Below are 11,301 nucleotides of genomic sequence, written 5' to 3' on the forward strand. Positions count from 1 at the left end.
CCTCCAACTTGCATTATAAGTGTTATTATATGGATTGTTTTGAGGTCAAAGATTATTACCCATGTAATTTAATTGCTCGTTATCCATGTTGTGGCCATAAGGTTGGTATTTCGAATGGTTTCTTCCACCTCCACTTGCTTCGCACTGCATTACTAGGTGAACCTGTGAAGAACTAAGAAAACCATCAATTTTCTTATTCAAGAGTGCTACCTGATTAGAGAGCATGGTGACCAAATCGATGTTATAAACGCCGGCTGTTTTCGTTGGCTTTGTCCTCATGACTTGCCACTGATAGTTATTCAGTGACATCTCCTCTACAAACTCATAGACATCTTCCGATGTTTTATTGTTGATGGTTCTGCCAGCAGCTGCGTCAACCATTTGTCGAGTCGAAGGATTCAGACCATTGTGGAATGCTTGTACTAGGAGCCAAAGCGGTAACCCATGGTGAGGGCACCTTCTCAAAAGATCCTTGTATCTCTCCCATGCATCGTAAAGTGTTTCTAAATCCATTTGCACAAAAGAAGAGATATCGTTACGTAATTTAGCCGTTTTACCCGGCGAAAATATTTTAGTAAAAATTTTTCGGTCATTTGTTCCCAAGTAGTAATTGACCCTCATGGTAACGAGTTCAACCACTGTTTAGCTTTGTTCCTCAATGAAAAAGGAAATAACCGAAGACAAATGACATCATCAGAGACACCATTAATTTTAAATGTATCGCATAGTTCTAAAAAGTTGGCTAAATGAGCGTTGGGATCCTCATCCTGCAAACCATCAAACTGAACAAATTGCTGTATCATTTGAATAGTGTTAGGTTTTAATTCAAAAGTATTTGCAGCTACAACAGGTCTAACTATGCTCGATTCAGTTCCTGTTAAAGAAGGTTTAGCATAATCATACATAGTGCGTAGAGTAAGATGTTGATTAACCGCAATTGCAGGAGGTAGCTGATTGCCTTGGTTTTCAGCCATCTCTTCAGTTGGGGGTTAAGTATCGTCTTCTTGCTCGTTCTTCGTGTATCTTAAGCTTTGCCTTATTTCTCTTTCATTTTTGCGAACTGTACGATCAATTTCTTCGTCAAAAAGTAATGGTCCTGATGGTTTCTTCTAGTCATAAACTATAAAAACTTGCCAAGAGAAGGAAAAAGTAAATTAATAAAAATAATAATAATTAAATTAAATTAAATTGCAAGAAAAATAAATGGCTAAAGTAATAAAAAATAAGTGTTCCTAATATCTTAGTTCCCCGGCAACGGTGCCAAAAACTTGATCGCGTTATTTCGTGATAGGTTTTAAATATTTATAATTACTCATTCTTGAACTAACTATTATCGCGATGTAGGCAAGTGTACCTATCGAACAGTAGTATAGTTTTAGCAAGACCGGATTGTTGAACCCAAAGGAACTAAAAGTACTAGTAATGACTGTCTTTTTATTATCTAGCCTAAGAATAAAGAGGTTTTTGTTTTAACTAACTAATTATCTAAACTAAGAACTCACAAAGAATAGAATTGGGGAATTGCTTTTGGGAAAATTGATTGAATTAAGAAAATACCTAAGGAAAAATCCACCTAGACTGTACTTGTTATTCTGGCTCTAAATCGGATGATTTATTTATTTAACTTGTTCCATAGAGATCCCTAAGTTATGTTATTATCCCTATTCAAGACTAATAACATCTAATCCCTAGATTGAATAACCGAGACTTTTCTCTAATTAACACTCTAGGGTTGCATTAACTCGATCTATGCATCCCCTTATTAGGTTTCACCCCAATCTGGGAAAATCTTGTCACCCTATGTCTAGGCGCGCAATCAACTCCGCTTAATTATGATAAATGTACTCTTAGACAGGGTCTATTCCTCCTCTGAATAAGAGCTTATCTTGAATTAGTATCTTGAGATATCAAAATAAGAATTAAGAACACATAATTAAGAACAAGTTAAATATTTATCATACAATTCAGAAAATAATAACAAGATTCGTCTTAGGTTTCATTCCCCTTAGGTATTTAGGGGATTTAGTTCATAACTAAATAAGAAAACATCTCAGAACAATAAAGAATACAAAACATAAAGAAAACTCAAAACTCCTAAAGGGGAATTGAGGAGAGATCTTCAGTCTTGATGATGAATCCGGCTTCTGAGATGGAACAATCGACTTTGTTTGAGTAATTCCTTCCTCCCTCTCTGTGCCTCTTCCCCATTCCTCCTTTAAGGTGTATTTTATAGGCTTTGGAATGCCTAAGAACCCTCGAAATTAGCCTTTTTCGAATTGGACTCAACTTGGGCTCGGCAGGGACACACCCGTGTGAGTCGTGCTTCGATTCTGCCAAATTGACATGGCCGTGTGGTCTGCCCGTCTGAGGAGGTCCAGGCCGTGTTGATTTCGTACTTTGGCCCATTTTCTCCGTTTTTGGCCCGTTTCTCATTCCTTTCGCTCTCTTATGCTCTCCTAAGTATAAAACATGAAATTAAAGTATTAGGAGCATCGAATTCACTAATTCTAATGGAAATCATCCATAAAATGCATTAAACATGGGGTAAAAATATGTATAAATTACGGTTTACCAAAATGCTTAAGTGTGGGCGTATTTGATAAACCGTAATTTATACATATTTTTACCCCATGCTTAGCACATTTTATTGATGATTTTTTCTTAGAATTAGAGAATTTGATGCTCCTAATAGCTTAATTTCAAGTTTTACACTTAGGAGAACATAGGAGAGCAAAAGGAACGAGAAACGGGCCAAAAATGAAGAAAATGGGCCAAAGTACGAAATCAACATGGCCTAGACTTCCTCATACGGGTAGACCACACGGCCATGTCAATTTGGCATAATCGAAGCACAACTCACACAGGCGTGTCCCTGCCAAGCCCAAGTTGAGTCCAATTCAGAAAAGGCTAATTTCGAGGGTTCTTAGGCATTCCAAAGCCTATAAAATACACCCTAAAGGAGGAAGGGGGAAGAGGCACAGAGAGGGAGGAAGGAATTACTCGGAGAAAGACGATTATTCAATCTCAGAAGCCGGATTCATCATCAAAACTGAAGATCTCCCCTCAATTTCCCTTCAGGAGTTTTGGGTTTTCTTTATGTTTTGTATTTGTTATTCTTCTGAGATGTTTTCCTTTTTAGTTATGAACTAAATCCCCTAAAGACCTAAGGGGAATGAAACCTAAAATGAATCTTGTTATTATTTTCTGAATTGTATGATAAATATTTGTTCTAAATTATGTGTTCTTAATTCTTGTTTTGATATCCCAGGATACTGATTCAAGATAAGCTCTTATTCAGAGGAGGAATAGACCTGTCTAAGAGTACATTTTTCATAATTAAGCGAAGTTGATTGTGCGCCTAGATATAGGGTGACAAGATTTTGCCGGATTAGTGTAACACCCCTATCCCGTAACCGTCGCCGGAATAGGTAAGGGGCATTACCGGACTTATAACTCATGTCAGAACCGTAAAATTTTAAACTTTTTCTTGAAATAAAGATCATTCATTTAAATAAGTACTAAGCACAGCCAGGGATAAAATTTAAACTTCTCTAGGTAAACATTCAAAAGATGTCATTTTCGCATGGCTTATATACATTAACCAAAATATTTTTCCGCCACTAGTCTATTCTATACATGCCATAAAATAATTCAAAACATAACAGTAACAAGCAGTGGATAGTGATAGTGTGACTAGTTGCTGACGATCCCCGAGCCTATAGCTTCCAAATGAGATCTATAAAACAGAGGAAACAAAGTAAACGGAGTGAGCATTACAATGCTTAGTAAGTTTTAAGCAGTGTCAACAGATAATAATCAAATTATAACATAGTTGTTCGTATTTTTATTTCACTCTTCCTTCGGGCATACTATCCCTTTACCGAATATGCACATCTCATCATATACAATAGGTAGATAAACTTTCACATAAAAGTGAGCTCATGTGACATAGATATATTGTATAATTTCACATAACCTCTCACACTAATCCGATGTCACATAATCATAAGAATAGTCTCATAGATTGCTCACGTATGCATCACATAACTGCCCTATGATTTAGTTTAAATCAAGCTCACATATAAACTTGGAGTACATACCTATTTAACCTTTCGCATTGAATATTTATAAGCAATTCTTATTGCGAAGTCTTATAACTTTAAACTCTACTCGGATTATCAACGAGACCTTTAGCTCAGATGAAATCTCCACACGAAGTCAGCGGGTCTTAACCCAGACATAGTTACCACATATGGTCATCCGGTCTTTAATCCCGGGTTTACATCATAGAGTTTCATACATATTTATTCACATGTTACAACATTCACATCGACTATCATATTTGTAATTCATTTACCTCATCAAATATCTAATAAAACACACCTTCTGCCGTTTGTCATTTGGCCACAATATATATATACACATCTCATACATATCTCACATTAGCCATTTGGCTTTACCACATATCCATCTCATACACATTTCGCATTAACCATTCGGCTTTCCCACATATATACACATCCACGTTCATCACATTGGCCATTCTGCCTTATCACATGTATGCATGTTCACATTTATCACATTGGCCATTCGGCCTTATCACATATATGCATGTTCATATTCTTCACATTGGCCATTCAGCCTTATCACACATATGCATGTTCACATTCATCACATTGGCCATTCGGCCTTATCACATATATACATGTTCACAGTCATCACATTGGCCATTCGGCCTTATCACATATATGCATGTTCATATTCATCACATTGGCCATTCGGCCTTATCACACATATACATGTTCACATTCATCACATTGGCCATTCGGTCTTATCACACAAATGCATGTTCACATTCATCACATTTGCCATTCGGCCTTAGCTCACAAATGCATGTTCACATTCATCACATTTGCCATCCGGCATTAGCTCATGTATACACATTCACATCCATCACATAAAATTCTAAATCAAAATATAAATTTTCATGTATTCACATCACAATTATCCAAATATACTTCACATACCACATATACTTTCACTTTGTCTTCGCTGAATCTACATCTATCATTTTCCAATGAATAATTCAATTTCAAGCCATACTATCATTTCATATTCGAATACTTATAAACTTACAATTTCACAAATTTTAATATCAAAGATCCATCTAACACTCATATATAATTTTATAATATCAAAATTTAGAATTCAAGTATGGGTTTAATCAATAGCTTATGATCAACTAAAACAAGTTTTATCCATGTTTACAACATAACCACAAATTCTCTACAAGCTGTTTTCCTGAGCAACAGTCGTTAAATTATTTGTAACTGGGGTTACGAAATTCCAAATTATGTGCCGCTAATTTTCCATGAAAATAGACTCGTATATCCTCTATCCACAAAATTTTTAGAATTTTTGGTTTGGCCAATCAATACCAAATTTTTTTCAAAGTTTCCCCTATTTTACTGCTTGACTACTCTGACTACTCTCCACTAAGAATTTAATTTCTCATTGTACAGAATTCAAATGTGTTTTCATTTATTTTGTTTGAAATTAGACTCATTAAGGAGTCTAAGCGTAAAATTTTATCTTATAATCATTTTTGTATGATTTATAATTATTTTCCGAATACTAAACAGGGGATTTCGGAGCCATTCTGACTCTGCCTCACACAACTTTGAAAATCTCATTATCGGCAACCCCTTTACTTACACGATTTCTTGTATACGAAACTAGACGCATCAAGCTTTAATTACATGGTTTATTCAGCCTTTATCTCAACTCCCACAATTTATGGTAATTTTTCCAAAACACGCTACTACTGCTATCCGTAGCAGATTTATACAATTTACTTTGTAAAGTTCTCATTCACATATTTAAAACATAACATCATATATGCCATCATTTAGAAAAGTCATTGACCTTAACGTATATACATAATTCATATTCATCCCGTTTTAAAACTTAAAATTTACAAAGGAATCAAACTCAATTACTTAAGAACTTACCTCGGATGTTGTCGAACGATTTCAACAGCTATTCGATCACTTTTTCCTTTCCCTTATCCAACTTTGACCCCACTTGCTCTTGAGCTAAATAAGTATAGATAGAGATGTTTAATATTCTGATCAATAGTGTTTACTTATTATTCACATTCGGTAATCAAATATCCATCTCATTTTAATATATTATCATTACCACAATTAGTCTTAAACCTACCGATTTCATAACTAATATATGTTCATACACAAATGTTACTTTCACCAAATGCTCTTGTAATTAAAGTAATAACTTATCAATCGACTATCAAAGCCAAATGTCATTATATTACTAGATATACATGCACCCACATACATAAGCTCAATAATCATAATATAACATCATGTAATTATATTATTATTGTGGCCGAATATACTTGGTCATACATACCCAAAACAAAAATCAAATTCCAAATTTTTTTATTTCATTTGCTCACTAACCGAATTCACTTACCATGTTCACAAACACTCTTCAACGATTTCTTTTCTTTAGTCAAACACAAAATTTTCCATCTCAAAATTTATTTTCCTACTAATTTAACTTACTCCGAGGTTGAATGCTACTTTAGCATTAAGCTTATATTCTCTTCGTTATTAAGTAATTGTTCATAGCTCAACTAGCATCCATTTTCGATTTAACACAAAAATTCATAACCGAATGTTGTTTATCTTAAGCTATCATTATATTATCAATATTCAATTAATTAAACTCATATAAGCACTATCAAAACCAAAATCTATGTCTAGCATTACTCAAGGTCTATACTAAAAAAAATCAATTACAAAGTCGAATTGTTCTAAGTAACTAAACCATTTCACATTCATCTATTTCATGTACAAATACCAACACTTAAGTATTAACTAGTTAAACTTCAAATAACCACACAAAAAAAACAACAATCTAACCCCTTAATTTCTACTATGGCCGAAAGCTTAAGACATTACCCAACTCAAAATTTTGTCATGGGTTAAGCAAGGAACTTAAGAACTAACTCAAAATATACTAAAATTTCAAGAATTAGCATGAACTACTCACCTTATTCTTGAGTTCAAGATCACCGAATGGTTGTTCTTTGCTTCCTTTAGAATCGGCTAGGAAGAAACATGGATGAAGACTTTGTTTCTTTCACCCCTTTCCTTCCTTTAATTATTCTTTCTTTATTTTATTGCATTCACCCATGATAATATGGCATCTAGCTAATTAAAGTTAATAGAAAATTCATATTTGATTATATAATTTGTAGCATGGCCGGCCACTACCTATAGTTTGGCTAATTTGACATGCAAGTACAAGCACTTTCCAACATATATTAATAGGCCACTTTAGCATTTTCCTAGCACATTTCTAAATTTTCTCATACAAGTCCTATTTAATAATTTCGCATACAAATGATAAAATTAAAGTATGAAACTTCCACACATTCATATTCACATATAATAAGCATCGAATATGACTGTTAATTATTTTTATGACTCGGTTTCGTGGTCCCGAAACCACTTTCCGACTAGGGTCAAATTAGGGGTGTCACAATTAGGGTGAAACCTAATAAGGAGATTCATAGATCGAGTTAATACAACCCTAGGGTGTTAATTAGAGAAAAGTCTCAATTATTCAATCTAGGGATTAAACGTTATCAGTCTTGAATAGGGATAATAACATAACTTAGGGATCTCTACGAAAGAAGTTAAATGAATAAATCATTCGATTCGGAGCCAGAATAACAAGTAAAGTCTAGATGGATTTTTCCTTAGGTATTGTCTTAATTCAATCATTTTCTAAAAGTAATCCCCCAAATCTACTTTCTGTGAATTTTTAGTTTAGATAATTAGTTAGTTAAAACAAAACCCCCCTATTTTTAGGCTAGATAATAAAAAGACAGTCATTACTAGTACTTTTAGTTCCTTTGGGTTTGACAATTCGATTTTGTTAAAACCATACTACTGTTCGATAGGTACACTTGCCTACATCGTGATAATAGTTAGTATCAAGAACAATTCATTATAAATATTTAAAACCTGTCACACGAAAATCGCGATCACAACCCAGTTACAAAATCCATTATTATTCGTCCCATTTCCATTCTGGAATACTAATAGGCTGAAGCAACCCTGTCGAAACTTGATGTTCTACCTTTACTCATTGACAAGTCAAACATTTAGCTACAGATTCAGTTATATCATTTTTCATTCCCGGCCACCAATAAAATTCTCATAAATTATGATACATTTTTATGCCTCCAGGATGTAAGCAAAACTGACCATTGTAAGCTTCTTGAAGATTTAATTCCTTTATCTCAGAAGTAGTTGGAATACGGAGCCGATTCTGAAATCTCAAACAATCATTTTCGTAAATACTAAACTTCCCTGCTGTATCATTTTATACCATCTCTCTTTTCTTCATTAATTTGTCATCTTTCAACTGTGCTAATCTAATCTGATCAAACATTACTTGTTTCACTCTTAATTCGACCAAGAGTCCTCTATCATCAGTAATATTGAGCTGTGCAAACATCGCTCTCAGTTCTATTGCAACTTTTCTACTCAATGCATCAACTACAACATTAGCTTTACCTGGGTGATATTCTATGACACAATGATAATCTTTCAAAAGCTCTATCCATCGTCTTTGCCTCAGGTTCAGTTCCTTTTGAGAAAGCAGGTATTTCAGACTTTTATGATTAGTATAAATATAGCACTTTTCACTGTATAGGTAATGTCTCCAAATTTTCAAAGAAAATATCACAGCTGCTAATTCTAGATCATGTGTTGGATAATTGTGTTCATGCGGTTTCAATTGTCGTGAAGCATAAGCAATTACTTTTCTATTTTGCATCAGCACACACCCGAGACCATTTAAAGAAGCATCACCGTACACAACAAAATCTTTTCCCAACTCTGGTAAAGTCAATACCAGTGCCTCTGTCAATATTTGCTTCAACATTTCAAACATTTCTGACTGTAGCACCCCTTACCCGTATCCGAGGCCGGGCTAAGGTACGAGGCGTTACCAGACAAACATACAAACATTAAACTAAAATACAAGCCATAAAATTTTATTCATATTTCAAACCGTTCATTCTCTTACACATAGTCCCTTATTTGAGTCTACGGAGCCCAAAACATACTTTAGAAAGGGTTTGGGACTAAACCGAGAACTTACGAAAATCTTGGAAATTTCATGCTTTAAGGCTCCACACGCCCGTGTCCCAAAGTTGTGTTCCATACACGGCTGAGACACATGGTCGTGTCTCTGCCTGTGTAGAATATACCTAGGCTATTTTCCAAGCTTTGGTCAACCTTGATCTCTTACACACTTATACAAAATCAGAAGCATATAACATGGTATTCATTTAATGATTAAACATCCTCAATTAAACCACAAACATAGCATTTGTATGTCATCATACATGTGTCTCTCATACTCATTTTACCTTGTTTACTATAGTACCACTTATACATTTATACCAAGATTATCATCTTACCAAATATCTTCAGCTTCATCATCAAGCATTCATATTTAAAGCTAGATCATATCTTTATAAAATACCACGATTCAGATGCACAGAATAACATGTTTGCCTGAAACATTTTAAATTCAATTCCATACCCAACAAGCATTACATTGAGACTAGTCATATATATATATATATACATGTCATGATACATAACATTCTCTTTTTGTTTTCTTATAAACACATATCATTTATTTCATTATATCAATATTTCATATACCATAGTTTCCATGTATTCCACATATATTTATTTTCCACCTCCTCCTCTCCATTCCACATCCTTAATGTATATAGTATTCTTGTAAGTACGATTTCACAATTTACTAATAAATGTTCACATCAAACTGTCCACACGAGTCATAGTCACTTAATTATTTATAATTCGAGCTACAGAGCTCCAAATTAAGATCCGTAAATTTCCCCTGAAACTAGACTCACATATCTTTCCACCATAAAATTTTCATAATTTTTGGTTTAGTCAATTAGTACAGTTTATTCATTAAAATTTCCCCTGTTTCACTTTCTGACAGTTCTGACCTCTCTTCACTAAAAAAATAATTATCTCACAGTACAGAACTCGGATAATGTTCTTGTTGATTTATCTTGAAAATAGACTCATTATGAATTTTTAAAATATAATTTTTAGCCTCTAATTATTTTTCTCCAAATTTTTGTGATTTTCCAAAGTCAGAATAGGGGATCACGTAATCATTCTGAATCAGTCTCACAAAAACATAAATATCTCAAAATATAGAACTCCTTTGCTTTCTATATTTCTTTTATATGAAAATATCTCATTAAGATTTAATTTGATATCTCATTCAGTCTCTGATTCAATTTATACTATTTTTGGTGATTTTTCAAAATCACGTCACTGCTACTGTCCAAAACAGTTTTATTGCTAATTCACTCTTTCACACTTTCTTTGTATTAACCTCATTTTAACATACATATCACAAATCATTTTCACCACATTTCATACATCACAAGTATAGCCCCATGATCACAAGGTCACCATAAAATCATCCTCATGTATAACTTACTTGTTTATAACCTTACCACATCCTGGTCACTTAATGAACACATCATTCACATAACCAAGTTCCTGCACTTATTCATCACAAAACTCACAAAGCAATACATAGAGAGTCTCCCGTTGAACACTTCGGATCAATCCTCGATACTTGGTGGTTTCAGCACATAACTCCACCCATCATATAGTTCGGCTCTCTTGTACACATGGTGAACATTGAGTACCACCCATGTGACCTAGCCAGTTTATCTCGTAGCTCTCTTGTCTACATGGTGTCCTTCACTTGGAACCACGCATGCGACCTAGCTACATATATCCCGTAGCTCTCTTGTCTACATGGTGTACACATAGTATCTTCCATGCGACCTAGCTACATCATAATGTCTTGTAGCTCTCTTGTACACATGATGTGCACTCAGCACTATACATGTGACCTAGCTACATACCATCTGTATCATTCAATCTTTCCGAAGGTTCAACCGGGATTTCTCTCTCTTTTCCAACAATCCATAGAGGTAACAATTGCAGTTGGAATTCATCTCGTAGTCCTCTTAGAAATATCTTACATCTGTCTGCTTCATTCGGTACAAATCGGTTGCATATCTACTCAGTCTCAAAAATTCCCGTTCATAATCCACTATGGACATATCTCTTTGTTTCAGCATCAAAAACTCCTGTTTACGGTCTTCTATATATGTCTCTCCCAAATACTTCC

The 11,301-nt window shown here is 34.3% G+C and overlaps 1 non-coding gene across 1 annotated transcript; it reads left to right on the forward strand.

Annotated features, from left to right (window-relative positions):
• The first annotated feature begins 439 nt into the window (after positions 1 to 439).
• On the forward strand, positions 440 to 546 carry LOC121210587 (small nucleolar RNA R71). Its single transcript, XR_005905702.1, has one exon. It is a non-coding gene; the product is annotated as a small nucleolar RNA R71 (small nucleolar RNA).
• The last annotated feature ends 10,755 nt before the right edge of the window (positions 547 to 11,301 follow it).

This window comes from Gossypium hirsutum, chromosome A11 (genome assembly GCF_007990345.1).
Source record: "Gossypium hirsutum isolate 1008001.06 chromosome A11, Gossypium_hirsutum_v2.1, whole genome shotgun sequence".
Taxonomy (NCBI): Eukaryota; Viridiplantae; Streptophyta; class Magnoliopsida; order Malvales; family Malvaceae; genus Gossypium; species Gossypium hirsutum.